Source organism: Salvelinus alpinus, chromosome 32, assembly GCF_045679555.1.
Source record: "Salvelinus alpinus chromosome 32, SLU_Salpinus.1, whole genome shotgun sequence".
NCBI classification, from domain to species: domain Eukaryota; kingdom Metazoa; phylum Chordata; class Actinopteri; order Salmoniformes; family Salmonidae; genus Salvelinus; species Salvelinus alpinus.
The window spans coordinates 16,086,289-16,103,569 of record NC_092117.1 but is presented as its reverse complement, the minus strand read 5'-3'; the positions used below and the strand labels follow the sequence as shown (position 1 = coordinate 16,103,569).

Here is a 17,281-nt window from a genome sequence, read left to right as displayed (position 1 = left end):
AGAAAAGTGAGGCCGAAATGGCCACCGTTGTCGTGGTCTGGCAACGTTCGGTAAGTGTTGCGTTTTTAGCCTGCTAGCTACATTAGCTGCTAACCTGAGTTTGGTCAATGTTTAAGCTAGCTAAAAGAGGTAGCTAAGATATTTTGTATTCTGACTGTTTTGTAATCAAAGGAATCTAACAATAGCATCAAGTAGCTACACTGCATAAACCCCACAAGATGCCCAGTGCGTTTATTTAAACTAGCTACGGTTAGCTAGCTTAAGCTAGATATGCAGATTGTTGACATGATATTGTGTTTCATTCGTAGATGATAATGCTAGCTAGCTAGGTGGTCGACAGAATGTTCATCTAGCTATAAAATTCGGTACAGTTACATCAGACAAACATGCACTTCTCAGGGAGATACTGTCTGATTTCGAGGGAACCTGACGCTGTGCAAATTCAGAGATGTTCCAGAGATGTTCGATCGGGTTCAAGTCCGGGCTCTGGCTGGGCCACTCAAGGACATCCAGTTACTTGTCCCGAAGCCACTCCTGCATTACCTTGGTTGTGTGCTTAGGGTCATTGTCCTGTTGGAAGGTGAACCTTCACCCCAGTCTGAGGTCAAGAGCAGTTTTTCATCAAGGACCTCTCTGTATTATGCTCCGTTCATCTTTCCCTCGATCCTGACTAGTCTCGCAGTCCCTGCCGCTGAAAAACATCCCCACAGCATGATACTGCCACCACCATGCTTGGCATTCAGGTCAAAGAATTCAATCTTGGTTTCATCAGACCAGAGAATCTTCTTTCTCATGGTCTGAGAGTCCTTTAGGTGCCTTTTGGCCTTGTACTGAGGAGTGGCTTCCGTCTGGCCACTCTACCATAAAGGACTGATTGGTGGAGTGCTGCAGAGATGGTTGTCGTTATGGAAGTTTATCCCATGTCCACAAAGGACCTCTGGAGCTCTGTCAGTGGCAATCGGGTTCTTGGTCACCTCCCTGACCAAGGCCCTTCTCACCCGATTGCTTAGTTTGGCCGGGCAACCAGCTCTAGGAAGAGTTTTGGTGGTTCCAAACTTCTTCCATTTATGCATGACGGAGGCCACTGTGTTCTTGGGGACCTTCAATGCTGCAGACATTTTTGGTACCCTTCCCCAGATCTGTGCCTCGACATAATCCTGTCTCGGAGCTCTACAGACAATTTCTTCGACCTCATGGCTTGGTTTTTGCTCTGACATGCACTGTCAACTGTGGGACCTTATATAGACAGGTGTGTGCCTTTCCAAATCAAGTCCAATCAATTGAATTTACCACTGGTGGACTCCAATCAAGTTGTAGAAACGTCTCAATGATCAATGGAAACAGGATGCACCTGAGCTCAATTCCGGGTGTCATAGCAAAGAGTCTGAATACTTATGTAAATAAGGTATTTCTGTTTTTGCTGTTGTAATTACGGGGTATTGTGTGTATATTGATGAGAAATGTATTTTACTTGGTCTATTTTAGGATAAGGCTGTAACATAACAAAATGTGGAAAAAGTCAAGGTTCTGAATACTTCTAGGCTGTACATAGGCTGTAGCGTTGTGCTATAACCAGTGTAATGTGTCATGCTAACGTCACTATGACTTGATGGCCCATAGTCCACCAATATGTCATGCAAATGAGACACTGTTTACTTGACTGACCACGCTGGGTATTCATTCAGTCGTTCTGGTGGTAGGAATCAGTGCTGTATACAAGCAGACAATCTGCTGAACAGGCAAGCATAGCTAACTATAGAGAGAAATAGTAATAGTTTATTTTTGTAGGCACTAACTCCACCATGGTTCGTCGGACAAAGCCTATGAGGAAAATGAATGGCGTTTTTGTAGGGTTTTTGGATAAACGGCAATGCAATAATTATTTTGCTGGTAATCGACCAAAATAGAGCTCACCAGCTTGTAGTCCTAAAGCCCGGAAATAAGTTACCTCTGGTTCATGCAGCCATCCTTATCGGAAAAAAATGAATGTGGAGAGAATAGGGTTTTGGAACAAATACTGAAAATAAGGTCTGTGGTAATCACAGGCTTGGAAGATCTTATACGTTTTGTTCTCCTGTCACTAGCCGGCATCACCCGGTACTCTACCCTGCACCTTAAAGACTGCTGCCTTATGTACAAAGTCATTGAACACTGGTCGCTTTAATAATGTTAACATACTGTTTTACCCACTTCATATGTATATGTCTTCTATAGAACTACTGCTGGACACACCTTTTCTATTCATATCCTGTCCATACCGTCTATACACGCCATCATAAAGGTATTGTATATAGTTATATTCCGGATTCTGACATTGCTTGTTCTGATATTTCTTAATTCCTTTCTTTTTATTTTTGGGATTTGTGTGTATTATTTTGTATAGTTAAGCATTATTGATCTGTTGGAGCTAGGAACATAAGCATTTCACTGCACCTGTGAACACCTGCAAAATATGTATATGTCATCAATAGAGTTTGATGATGTGTTATCACGTGATGCTGCCTTCCAATCCTGTCCCAAATGGAAGTAACCTAACTGGAAGAGTTCTACTTCTAAGGTGCCTTTGAAGGTAGGTAGGCAGCAGCCTTTGGATTGGTTAAATAATAACAGTAGGCTACACCAACGTTAGTTTCAATTCATACAAAGTGTCAAAGCGATTGCCCAGCACGGGGCGCGAACTCCTGATGCTCAGAGCCAAAGTGTGCTGCCCAGATCACTGCACTATGGGAGTTTACAATGCTCTAGCAAGCTGTGATGATACCTGATGGTATGAGGTCGGTTGGTTGGCAGAGCCTTCCCCAAACTATAGCCCCCTAGGTACGGTACTGCATTGTATAGCCTACAAACAAACATCGCTTCCAGCTGCCTCCTGACAGCCATTTTCAATATTCATTCAAATCCTCCTGCTGCAGGACTATTTTCCTCCTGCGGCATTTTAAGATCTGACATCTGTGACTAGCAGGTAGCCTGGTGGTTAGAGCGTTGGGCCAGTAACTGGCAGGTTGCTGGATCGGATCCCCTGAGCAAGGCAGTTAACCCACTGTTCCCCGGGCGCCGTGGATGTCGATTAAGGCACCTCTCTGATTCAGAGGGGTTGGGTTAAATGCGGAAGACACATTTCAGTTGAATGCATTCAGTTGTACAACTGACTAGGTAACCCCCTTTCCCTTATTATTTGTCCAGCCTCCCTCATTCACTCATTACTCACTCTAAGTAGAGTAAAACTAAATTTACTTTAGATTAACATGTATTGTTTTAATACAATAATTCTTACATTGCATTAATAGAAGCAACACCACCAATGAAATACGTAGACTCATGTGCACCAGAACAGTACATTACATAACAGGAATAGAGAGCACATAAGTCTGTCCTTGTAGATGTGTACAAGCACATTCGCAATGTCAATGTGTCCCAAACCACAATGAACTCTCTCCTTTTCCCCTGTTTTGAGTAGTGGGGTCATAGCAGGCCAGTGCTTTATGGTTTGTGTATTTTGGGATCAGAGGAAAATGGCTTCCCTGAATAAATAATCAGCACATTTGCGAGCCATCACCATCGGCAGCACACACAGGGAGATGAGAACTGCATCGCCCAAGATATATTACCCACAATGCTTTTCAACAAGGCAACTAATTAGAAGAAGAAAGGTCAAGTAAAAGCAGAGTGTGATTGGAGAGAGAGAGAGAGTGTGGAAAAAGAGAGCGGAAAAAATTTCACATACTGTACATAGTCGCTTTTGGACCGATGCCAAAAAGGCTTTTTTCTGCCACTAGAGCTGCTAGTAGCTTGTAAACGGTGGCTTCAATATTTAATGAAATGCTTATGTTGCAGCACCTGGACATATCTGCTCAGCCGCCCAACAGGGCGCTCCCAGGAGGGTCATTACCACAGCCATTTTCAGAGAGGGCAGATCCCAGGCCTGGGTGCCAACCATGATGCCTGTCTTCTGGAATCTACGCTCACTAAAACAGCAGGGGAGGGGGATGCACTGCTGCTGGGACCAGCGTCTGAGAAGGTGTGTGTGTGTGTGAGAGAGAGGGTGAAGAGGAGAGAGTAGTAGAACACGGTGGTGTAGTGTGGGGCCAGTGTATTCCCAGTGAGTGCGGTAGGTAGTATAGCCTGGGGCTTCTCTCCTGGCATCTAAACACCACAGTGGTCCTGCAGGGGGACATTGAGCATGGTGAAAACAGACTGAAGTATGCTTTCCTGTCAACACAAAAACACTTACAGTATGTGTGACGTTGCCTCGGCTGCAACCTGTCATGTAAACTGTACAAACTGACACTAACACACACGCACACACGTAAACACACTCTTTTGGGATCAGCAATGAAACATGGGAGGTCATAGAGACGCTTGCACTCATGAGTCCTTCACACACAGACTCACACACACACACGTGCCCTTTTCCCTAGGATGGACTGGCTGGGGATAATGCTGCTTTCATGCATTCCTCTACCTCCCGGCCTCCTGACTGTCCGGCACTGCCCTGGCACACGCACACACACACACACGTCCCTGGGTAAGTGAAGTCCCATCCTAATGGAGTTTAATTACTCACACCACATCCATCACAGCTCCAGTAGGAGCCCACAGTATTTTATCACCACTTTTAGGGGTTATTAGTACAAATACACTGTCACACTGCATTACCAGAGGAGCGCTTTAGGTGCCATCTCTCCTGAACATTCATTAAAATCTCTATCAATATCTATCAGCGCCTGCTCTCCCCTCGCACTCTCTCGCTCCCATTACAGAAGGCCGGGCAACTCTTCCCCATCGCCCCGGCCGGCTGCCGACACTCTGCATACCTCTAAAAGTTTTCACTTCATTTATCGCCCCTCTCTTCCTCTGTTCCGCCCATCGCCGGGCGATTGATGGAGGCTGGCAAGGACACCGGTGGCAGCGGCTTTAAGAGACCGCGTCCTGAGAAACATGGATCAGATGACTACTTTTAGGGGAAGCAGAGCACATTATTCATTCTGCACCATTACCAACTGGACAAAGGTGAGGGGATTAAGAAAGACTAAGCTTTTGCAAAGTTTTGGAAGAAAGGGACAGTTTGCAGTTCTGGAGAATGAACTAAGTTGGGCATCCATCACATAGTATCAGACACCAATTCACAGTACATTACAGTATCAGAACTGACATTCTGACAGAGTCTAATGGATCATTATGGTTAAGGCCTTTGGACAATGTTGGCAGTGTAGCTACTGCCCATATCTGAATGAATGGTTGTACCCTAATAGCTTTCATCAGACAGACAGAGAAGTTAAAAAAGCCTGACACCTCTAAGTGGCAGCTGTTGTGTTCGGGTGGCGGCTTGATGCCTCTAAATGTTATTTCCAGGTAAATGCACACAGCTTGGGGCCCTAAGTGGAACAATTAGCATCCTTACATGTCTGTTTAGGTATAGGACACAAACACCTGGTGCTGTTACCATGTGGATGTTCCCTTATCATCCCCCTATAGGAAATATTATCCCCCATCCAGCTCCTACTCTCTGTTCATGTCTGTGCCACTCAACTCTCTGGTCATCAGCTTGAGTGAGTTCCCTCACGTTAGAGACGAGAAAACTAAGACTCCAACTTGTCTTAAAGTTCATTTTTCCCCCGGTTCAGTCCCCCTCTGACCAGGTGCCTGTTTATTCAACTTGAATTATTTTGTATTTTTTTCCGTCCACGAAATAAAAATCTATAAGCGGATTCCCCAAGCTCTCATTATCCTGTTGAACATATTTTATAGTGAAATAAAAGGGCAGTGTAAAGAACGCTGGAATTTGATCCCTGCTGCTCGGGCGAAGCTAAGGTCAGGGAAATTAATTTTACTGACTGTTGAGGAGGGAAGACGAAGGCAAATAAAAAGAAAGAGAGATCGAGAGAGAAATATTGCAAACACAATCAAAATCATGTAACATGAACCTCTTTTTTCAACTGCGAGTACAGTATTTCACCAGTTGATGTATTTCATATAATTAAAATATTCATCACTACACTAAATTTACTTGATTTAATTTGCTGTTCATACATTATTGAGATCTAGATCTATACACTGAGTGTACAAAACATTAGGAACACCTTTCTAATTGAGTTGCATCCCCTTTTTGCCATCAGAAACATTCCTGGACAATCCTATCCTTATGCTGAACAAATCAATTCGCAGATGGATATACTGCTGCCATGAAGGGATGCACCTGATTAACAATGATGTTCAAATATCCTGTGGCATTCAAACGTTCCTCCACTTTAATCAAGGGGACCAATAAGTGCCATGAAAACACGCCCCGCACCATCACCACCAGCCTGCAATGTTGACACGCAGCATGATGGATGCATATACTCATTTGGTTTTCTCCATACTCTAGTCGTCCCATCAGCGTGAAACAGCAGGAGCCGAGATTCATCAGACCAGGCAATGTTTTTCCAATTCTCCAGTGTCCAGTGTTTTCGTTCCTTAGCCCACTGCAACAGCATTGGAACTCTGTAAGGTCATCAGCTGCCATACCCCATTTGTGTCAAGGTACGACGAGTTGTGCATTCTTTCATGTGTCTTTGGGCACCAATGTTGTACTGGACTGTCAGTTGACTAACTGTAGCCCATCTGTTGCGCTGCACAATTCGTGTCAGCCTCCTTTGTCCCCTTTCGTCAATTACCCGTTTTTGACCACTGGCCTGCCGTTGGGTGGTGGAACATTATTGATACACAATGGAAACTGTTGTGTGAAAAACCCAGCAGCATTGCAGTTCTTGACACACTCAAACCGGTGCACCTGGCACCTACCACCATACTCCGTTCAAAGGCACTAAAAAATGTTGTCTTGCCCATTGACCCTATGAATGGCACACATACATAATCCATGTCTCAATTGTCCCAAGGCTTAAAAATCCTTCTTTAACCTCTCCTCCCCTTCATCTACACGGATTGAAGTGGATTGTGACATCAATAAGAAATCATAGCTTTCACCTGGATTTACCTGGTCAGTCTACACACATTGCTACACTTGCTATCCAAAATAGTTGAAATAAGTCTACAGATTTCTGGTAGAAAGAACACACATGTTGTGCTGTGCTAGTGTGTGTGTGTGTGTTTGTGTGTATCAGTGTGTGTGTGTGCGTGTGTTTACACATCTCCTCAGGTAGTGTCAAGCAGTTGGACTGCTTCTAAGCTGAGGATTCTGGATGCGAAAAAGACATGCGATGAGAGGAAGAGGAGGAGAGAGGAAGAGGAGAGAACCTCTGGCCGCCTGCCACTCATCTGGGCACCTTCCTAAGCAGGGCAGAAAATAAAACACGCTGGGAAAGAATTAAATAAAAGAGAGGAAGAAAAATGATTTCTTATAAATAGCAGGGCTCGCCAGAAGGCAGAGGAAATGAGAGCAGCGAGCTCTGGAAAGGAGCTTGAGCTTGACACGGGGCTTAAAATTGAGAGGGGGCGGAAAGAGGGACCTACTGTGCGAAAATGTCTCCAACCAAAGCGCAGATTAGTGTTCCAGCCTTCTCCACTGCCAAGATCCGCCAGAACAACTAATCACCTTCCAATTTTTTTCTCTTCTCCTTCCCTTCTTTCTCCCCTTCTCTTTAAAGTATCATTTCCCCCTCACCGTCTGTATGCCTAAAATGAAGCATAGAATGTTCTGCCAGGGCCGGTCAGACACATCAGACTATCTGGGTGCAGTGAGGTGCTGCTGCTGCTGCTGTGTGTGTTAGTCACTGACTATGCCTGTCTGTCTGTGTATGCTTTGTTAGAAAGCAACGGGACTGCAACTACAAAGGAATCTATATAGAGGTGTAGCAGATAAATTATCTCCCTCTGTCCCTTCATCCTTCATTTTATGATGACCTTTCATTCTCTTTCCTTCCATTTTGCCATCCATCTCCCTCTATCCCTTTCTCACAATCTATTTCTCCTGAAAAGATTGCGGCGGCGACAAGAAATCCTGCAGAAACCACATAAACAAGTCAAAGTGATCACATCAAGATCATTCGGTGGATCAGAAAGACAGGAGCGATTAAGCCTTCGTTCTCCCGGGTCGTGGAAGAGCGTTCCAGAATGCTGGGAGTAAAAGAGCCACTTCATAAACAGATGCCTGGCATACGATTTCACTGGGGGAGTGTGAATACATTTCAGTTATAAATACTCCCGTCTCTGTATAGGTGCGAGCATATGTAATTAGACACTGCAACAGAAAACCTACTTGTGTTCTTCTCTGTCTGCATATTTTGTCCACAAATAATGTACTACAAAGGCAGATCGTGCCTGTATATTCATTTACAAAATAACAGTTTGCTGATAAGACTGAGGCATGTGATAATCAATTAGCTAAATGTTAGACAAAAACCAAGCTGCTTTTTGGGCGTTTGTTGTTTGAGAAGACACAAAATGTCTACTTTAGCAAAACTCTCGTCTCTGAATATGAATTCCACATTAGCCCAGATAAGACCAAAGACAAAGAGGGAAACAGGAGATATATTTGTAATGAGTTAGTTTCGAGGGTTGTTCGGCAGTACAAGGGGTTTGTTTTACAGAATGGAAACAGGGTGTCTAAATGCACCCGCTATTGCTGTTTATAAACAGACATTGGTGAAAATGAGCTTGCCACATACATTTGTCAGAAATCTATTGACAGTCAGAAAAATGTAAGTAAAAATGTTATGACATTGAAGACGAAAACAGTAAATGGATAGACTTGGAAATCCTGTGTGCAATCTATTGTTTTGTGCAATCTATTTTTTAATACAGTAGAGTAAATTGTTACATATCACTTGAGCACAGCTTGACAAGAGAGATGAATGTTTTTAGTTCCACCTTGGTGATCCTGGAGAGCATGCATTGACCGACAAATGAAATGATCCCTGCATACTTGCAGATGTCTCACAAATATGCAAGTAATTTACCGTTAAATTCCATAACAGGAAAGTCTAATTGTACAGCATGTACAACTTAATTGAATTGTTCTACAATTACTGTACTGTAATGCATTTCCAGTGGTACCAGTATTCGTTTTTGTCCGGGCTAATACAGCAGTTATCTATCTATTAGTTTGTAATTAAGAGCACTACCTATTCACAGTATTAGTAATACTACTGAGTAGATATATTATAACTTAGTCCTTCCCACTTATACCTTTAATAGTAATAATATGAGGAAGAAGAAGATGAAAATAATACTGTACATGTAGTCTGGTGTTTTCTCTAGTCGGGACAACCCTGTGGTTTTTAAAATGCCATACCACTACTGTACAATATCTCCTTCTCTCTCAAACTACGTCCCCGTGCCATGGCACCTTGCCCTCTGCTGGCCAGATATTGAACTACCACTGACCCTGCCACTGTCTTTCCAGCAGGCTGTCCCTGACAGGGAACAAAGGCAGAACACTGTGCCAAAGAGGGCTATCATTCTCCACCCAGGGACACGGGTTGAGGGAGGACAAGAGTGCAGGGTAAGGGGTTTCATGGTACAGAGGGTAGCAGTGGAGCTGAGGATGGTGGTCTCTTCAGCAGAATGGACTGGGGAAACTACTTGACTGGGACAACGATGGGGACGTGTTGATGTACACCCATAAAACTATTCTCACCGTTATATCCCAGCATTCTGTAGCAATCAAAAGTCAACTGTACGAATCAAAGATCACTTCAAATGGACAGCTTTAATCTGAATGTGGGGTGTTTTGTAAATGCAGAATTTTTGGAGATTTCTCAAATTTTCCATTAACAAAGCTTCCATTAACAACAATGGTAAAGATAATGACACAAATCTTAAATATGAATATCATTAAAAGATAACTCAAACTCAGACTAGAATAGTAATAAAAGTAAAGTAATAGAAGAGGGTTTGTTAAACAGCCAGACGCCCTTGGCTGAGGCCCAGCCAGGCAGCAGAGACGGTTTCAGGAGGAAGAGACTGGCACATTTAATTTTCCCCTTGTTTTGATTTGGCTTTCACGCCAAGGCAAGGTCTTTCATAATGGCACCTTGACTGTGAAGAACTTCATCCCAAGCCTCGCTATCTTTACCATGTGACAAGGTGCTGCTTTGTAGCCAGGAGAGTGGAAGGCGCTTTGAACTGCAGACTGACAGCGCGAGGGAAGCCGTTCCAAGCGTAAATGTAAATTATTGTTACTTACGCGTTTAACCCGACACATACAATCTCATTCAGGACCCAGAACAGGAATTCTGACATCATGTTGCCCTCTTTTGGTCGGCATGTGCAACTGCAACTCTCTCCTCACTGCAACATTCTCCTTATCTCAACATTCAAGATTAAATTACTAGATGCCCAGAAAAAAATATTATAGAATTAACTAAAGCAAGTAAGTGACAAATATTGCTGAATATTAAAATTGTACAAAAAAGTTCAATTTCAATTCTCAATTCTTCAAGAAACTGATAATACAACAACAAATTATATAATTTTGGTTCAACTGAAAAGGGACCATAAACACAAACAATGAGAAGCATTCACAGACAATGAGAAGCATTCATACCAGTCACAGGAACAAAATAATGAATGTATTAACCTTGCTGTGGAAACACCTGCTAATATTTCCACATGTCTATTTATCTACTTGGACTTGAGGACAGACTGGGTGTTAATGGACTGACAAGCAGCAATGACCCCATCCGGTAAACAATAGACTACACAGTCAGACCAGCCTAATGCTGGTCTGAGATCAGCAACAATTCACCAGCAGCAGTCACATTAGGAGACGGTTACCAAGGTGATCAAAGAAATCTCAGTCATCTAAGCTACGGCACTACAGAGAGAGCATGCCCTCTTTCAACAGCAATGCCAGCCTCACCAGGAACCGTTTCAAAGAAATACACCACTTTAGATAACAAACACTGTAGAAATTCCCAATTTCCTCCAGCTCTCTCTCTCTTTCTCTCTCTCCACTTTCCTACCCCCTCCCACCCGCTCTCCACATCACTTTCCCAACTCACCTCTCTCTCCTTTCCTCCAGCAGATCCCTCCGTCCAGGGCTCAGCTTCACTCCTTCACTCACTCTCCAGCATCCAGCTCCTCTACATCTTCTGCAAAGAGAAAACATAAACCCGGACTTTAAGTCTCTCTGTATCCTTTCACACTGTCTTTACACCTGTCTGTTTGCAGTCCCCGTTTCCTTCCTTGTCTCCCCCCAGAGAGGAGAAGTGGAGAGGTGGGCAGTTTATTTGGTAATCTCACCCAACTGCAGATCTAAATAAAGATGGTCTTCAAATTCCATTACATGTCAGATAGTCTGCTGCAGTGGAAGGACTATAAATGTGATTTAAGCACGGCACAATAGTGAGAGAGAGGAAAGAAGACCCATCTTGTTTGGTGACAAGGTTTCCTTGTTGAGTATTCCAGTGCCTCAGAAATGCTAAGATCATTTTCTGGCTGGTGCAATTCAACATACTAACACTGAATCGAAGTGAGTGGCAGAGATTGCCAATAGGCAAATTTGCAATTCATTTAGTCCAGGTGCATCATAGGCTGAATCAATAAGCCTCTCTCAGCATATCATTATTGGCATAAGTATTATAATTACTTATGTTATAAAAATTTTCTTAATATGAGGGTAATATGATATGTAATTCAACCCCTATTGAAGAGAGGGAAAATAAGATCATCATAAATGCATCTTTTTTTTTTTTTATCAATTCCAAGTGGATATTCCGATATCGCCCCACCACTGCCCTGTGGTTTTCTCATGCATATCAACCAATCATTTTCTGCATTCATCTGGAAAAATATATAAATATATCAACATATTTCACAGTGCCCCTGTCCAAGGAAAACAATATGGATTTGTATTTCTTTGCAAACAATTTTAATAAAAAGCTATTGATCAGCGATCGAGTGGCTAGCCCGTGGGCTGGGTACACAGACCCCAGTGAGTCTGGATCATTATGTCCTCAACTGCTGGGCTCATTCACACAGATTTGGTCAATAATGGTCGGGCACGCTTCAGGCTCCATTACCGCAAAGACTCCACACGATTCTCAGCTCTGACTGAGGGCCCTGTTCATTTAAAACCGCCAGAGTATGACTTCCTAGGTAGCACAGAAATAACATTGCTTTTATGCAAACAAGAGAGCATGTTCTGATTGTTGAGTTTCATTTTGTTTCAATGATAATGATTACAATGAAACATACCTGGCATCATGAATGCATTTCTTACATTGGATTAACGGGATTCACTGTTTATCATTTTTGACTGAACAGGGCCCATGTCTCAGGCCCCAAAAATGAGTTAAAGAGGTGACTGCATAGAGCCACAACATTTCAGTAGTCTATCAGGCCTATGGCAATACCTCAGCATACCACAGAGACAAAACTCAATCAATCCACAAAACAGACACACAAGGTAAACTGAATGTACATCCCTATTCTGAAAGAATGGCCTCCAATTTAATATATCCTAGACTGTGAACGCTATTGGATGGTGTGCACACACAAACACACACCCACGCGCACACATGCACACACACACACACACAGACACACACACACAGAGTCAGACAAACACACACAGACGTTTGAGTACGTATCAAAGCCCTGGCGCACCGAGACAGTTTTAATTATCAGGTACCGTCCTTATGCTATGATTTGAATTTTAGCAAAATGTGGTAATGATATTCCAAAAGCCTGCTGGCAATTCCAGCTCTTTCTCTCTCGCCTTTTATTTTCTTTCCATGAAAATGTGAATACTTCAGTTTATAGGCTTATTTAACGGCAAGTCACTATGTAAAATCTTTATTCTAGTGAACATATCTTTCACTGGAGAAATGGCAATAAAGGTTTGGAGGGGGATCAATTCAGAATGTATTAGTCTGCACTACAGAGGCCGCCTTTAATAATAAAAGAATTGATCCATTAAAGTGAACCTTAGTCTGTGCCAAAATAGGCGAGGTTAGTCCACTCTTCACTCTTCACTCTTTACTCGTGCCTATAAGGCCTATGTGGAGAATCGCTATATTTTACCGAGAGACAGAATTAATGACAGCTTATTGGAAATGAAGAACACTCATTACTTCACTAAAATATACTATAGTCTGTATCTTTCAATGGATAACTTTAAGTTGATGTTTAAGAAAGAGATAAACAAAGGGAGAGCACGCAGAACTAACTTAAAAATAAATGAATGTTCTGTTTCAAGTACATCTAAACGACATCGCTCACCAGTGCAGCTATTTAACAAGACATTAGGGAAATGAAGTTGGAAATAACATATTTGATTGATGTGTTAGCCTACACTGTATAGTTCATATTTATATAATGACTTTGTGATTAATTTGATATATATGATTTCAAAAGACAAAAGAACACTTCCAAGCTTCTTTCTTTAGTCAGTAGTGCTGCTGAAGATAAGTGGATACAGACAAGTAATACATACTATAACACTACTGTATCACTGGGCATGGCAAACCTACCGTAGCCTACTGGTTAGATGACTGTAATCAACAGTATGGGGTGAAGGATACATCACAATAACACTCCACAGTGTGTATAACAAGCACACTTCACTAATCAGGTGGAACTTTCTACATCCACACCCTGAGTTTTCTCACCTTATCACATGGGAACCTCTTGATTATTAAATTGTGTTGATATTATTAGATATTACACTGAACAAAAATATAAATGCAACAATTTAAGGATTTTGAGTTACAGTTCATATAAGGAAATCAGTCAATTGAAATTAATTCATTAGGCCCTAATCTACAGATTTCACACAATTGGGAATAGAGATACGCATCTGTTGGACACAGAAACGTAAAAGTAAAAAGTTGGGGCATGGATCAGAAAACCAGTCAGTATCTGGTGTGTCCACCATTTACATCATGCAGTGTGACACATCTCCTTCGCATAGAGTTGATCAGGGTATTGATTGTGGTCTGTGGAATGTTGTCCAGCTCCTCTTTAATGGCTGTGGAAGTTGCTGGATATTGGCGGGAATTGGAACAGGCTGTCATACAAGTCGATCCAGAGCATCCCAAACATGCTCAATGGGTGGCATGTCTGGAGAGTATGAGGGACATTTTCAGTTTCAGGGAATTGTGTACAGATCCTTGCGACATGGGGCCGTGTCTTATCGTACTGAAACATGAGGTGATGGCGGCGGATGAATGGCACAACAATGGGCCTCAGGATCTCGCCACAGTATCTCTGTGCATTCAAATGCCAGTGATAAAATGCAATTATGTTCATTGTTCGTAGCTTATTCCTGCCAATACCATAACCCCATCATCATCATGGGGCACTCCGTTCACAATGTTGGCATCAGCAAACTGCTTGTCCACATGTCTCCATGCACGCTGTCTGTCATCTGCCCGATACAGTTGAAACCAGAATTCATCCATGAAGAGCACACTTCTCCAGCGTACCAGTGGCCATCGAAGGTGAGCATTTGCCCACTGAATTCAGTTACCACACCAAACTGCAGTCAGGTCAAGACCCTGGTGAGGACGACGAGCACGCAGATGAGCTTCCCTGAGACGGTTTTTGACAGTTTGAGAAGAAATTCTTCGGTTGTGCAAACCCACAGTTTCATCAGCTGTCTGGGTAGCTGGTCTCAGACGATCCCGCAGGTGAAGAAGCCAGATGTCGAGGTCCTGGGCTAGCGAGGTTGCATGTAGTCTGTGGTTGTGAGGCTGGTTAGATGTACTGCCAAATTCTCTAAAACGACTTTGGAGGCTGCTTATGGTAGAGAAATTAACATTAAACTCTCTGCCAACCGCTCTGGTGGACATTCCTGTAGTCAGCATGCCAATTGCACGCTCCCTCAAAACCTGAAACATCTATGGCATTGATTTGTGTGACACAAAAACTGCAAAGAGTGGCCTTTATCCCCAGCACAAGGTGCACCTGTGTAATGATCATGCTGTTTAATTTTCTTGATATTCCACACCTGTCAGGTGGATGGACTATCTTGTCAAAGGAGAAATGCTCAATAACAGGGATGTAAACAGAGAAATAAGCTTATTTTTTATTAAATGTTTTTGTAATTGTACCCCCTTTTCTCCCCAATTTCGATCTTGTCTCATCGCTGCAACTCGCCAATAGGCTCAGGAGAGGCAAAGGTCGAGTCATGCTTCTTCCAAAACATGACCCGCTAAGCTTCACTTCTTAACACCTTGACACCCGCTCGCTTAACCCGGAAGTCGTTTAATCCCCCACAAGTGCCTTAGACCACTGCGCCACTCAGGAGGCCAGAAATAAGCTTTTTGAAATGCTTTCATGAAGGACAGGTTTGAATTGTGAGGATGACCACACAATTTATTTTCATAATAAGACAGATCTATTGGATTTCTACACAAAGTTGCAAAGGAAATGTTGATCTATTTAATAAACACAAGAGACCAGCAAAATGAATTTTAAAAAGTGTTACGGTATATCAGCAACAGTGTTATCTGGTGGTCAAAACCTGGTACTTTCACACTACTTTATGGTAAATAATGAAAGCAACATCAATGACACATTTATCTGAACAGGGGGAAAAAACATCACCATATTCACAGGGAATAGATGACAAAGAATGAAGAAGCAATACTCCAAGCCACAGCTTCATACTACTTGTCAAACATAGAGAACTAATACTGTTCACTGGTTGTTGGGTTGGGATTGGGGTGGGATTGGCATGGGATATGGGAGGTACGTGGGTGGCTTTTGAATAAGTTTTGGATTCCTCAAGTCTTACTCATTGGTAGGAAAAAGTTTGTTGGGCACTATATTCATTGAATATGATCTGAATCCTGTAAATTAAAATGGCCAATTTGGGTGCAATTAATTTCTCTGAGATAAAAAACAATTTTAACAAAATAATGTTTCAGGTACCTGTCTCTAACTAAATAAACTATTTCAGAACAATCTGAGATGCTGGGTGTCGAAATCCTCTTTTATTGTGCTTTCTGAGGTGGAAAGACCCCCCTACTGTTATTTAGGTAGGTTCCCTGCTGCAACTCAACACTGGTGATATCGATCTGTTCCTAAGCCTCCGCCAGGCTCCTAGGGATAACCCCCTCCCAGACAGGCAGACCTCCCTAGCACACAAGACATTCAGGGAGTAAAGTCAATTATACACAACCTGCTTGGTCTCCCCGTGGGGAAAAGGAACCCACACTTTCTAATCCGATCAATTCATGTCAGACAGCTGGCTGGATTCAGCCCTATCTCTGAGCCCTGTAATCCAGGCTAAGACTTCACACTCTGCGCCGCTCCAACTCAGATCACCACACATCCGTGATACAGCAAATTAGAGTAAACACACCCACACTAACAGATATATATATATGTGCATAGTCAAACAAACACACAAACAAAACCATAAATGTACTCAGTTCCTAAACTTCATGGTGAATGCCACGATATAGGCTAGAACAAACAACAGAAAAAGTATGAAACCACAGAAAAAGTATTTATACTTATTTATCAAGAAGCTTGCCAGGTAAGAACTTAAACAGCAGTTTTAAAAACGGCCATGTCATTTGATGTCAGATAATCAGAGCTCATATTATAGTCCTTGGCAGCCCTCCTTCCTGCAGCACATTACATCTGACTCTTTGGCTCAGAGTTGGGTCCTGAGAGCAGTTTAGTGCTACTCAACACATTTCTCAGACTGTTGCCCATTCCTGTCAGTGCTCACAGTGAATCAAGAGGTTTGAAGATGAAGATGGAGCTGCAGTGTATAGCAGCCGTCTTAAAAGCGCCTGAAAAATGTTGCTATTTTATTTATTTTTTTAAAGCTGATCTAATAAAAATGTGTACATAATGCCTCCGCCATAATTTCTTATGCCCGAAAACAGCTTCTGGACATCAGAACAGCAATCATGAACCTCGATTTGGATGAACATGTCTACCTCAACAAGTTGGCAGCTCTGGAGATTCTGCTTAATACGGACCAGGCCCTATTCCCTGTGACTCTAAAGAGGAAGAGGCAGTGAAAAGGCGGCATCCTGACGAGACTACGTCGACGAACAAACAGACCGCCATCGGATTCTGTTCTGTAGGTGAACGTGCAGTCACTGGAGAACAAACTGGATGAGCTCTGTTCAAGACTATCCTATCAATGGACCTGAAAAACTGTGATATCCGAGGACTATACATCTCGCTGGTTTTTCTACGCATTGTCAACACCAGACGGCAGCCTCGGGTAAGACGAAGGGAGAATGGGTGTGTCTCTTTGTTAACAGCAGCTGGTGCGCAATCTATTGTTAACGAAGTCTCAAGTTTTTGCTCGACTGAGTTGGAATACCAATCATGATAAGCTGCAGACCATACTATTTGCCAAGAGAGTTTA

General features: G+C 42.7%; 1 long non-coding RNA gene across 1 annotated transcript in view; it reads right to left on the bottom strand.

Annotated features, from left to right (window-relative positions):
* The window catches only part of LOC139562688 (uncharacterized), a 51,182-nt gene that overhangs the window by 29,022 nt on the left and 4,879 nt on the right, over positions 1–17,281 (bottom strand). Inside the window, exon 2 of the long non-coding RNA XR_011672429.1 lies at positions 10,944–11,033. This is a non-coding gene — a long non-coding RNA (uncharacterized lncRNA). The remainder of the gene's footprint in view (positions 1–10,943; positions 11,034–17,281) is intronic.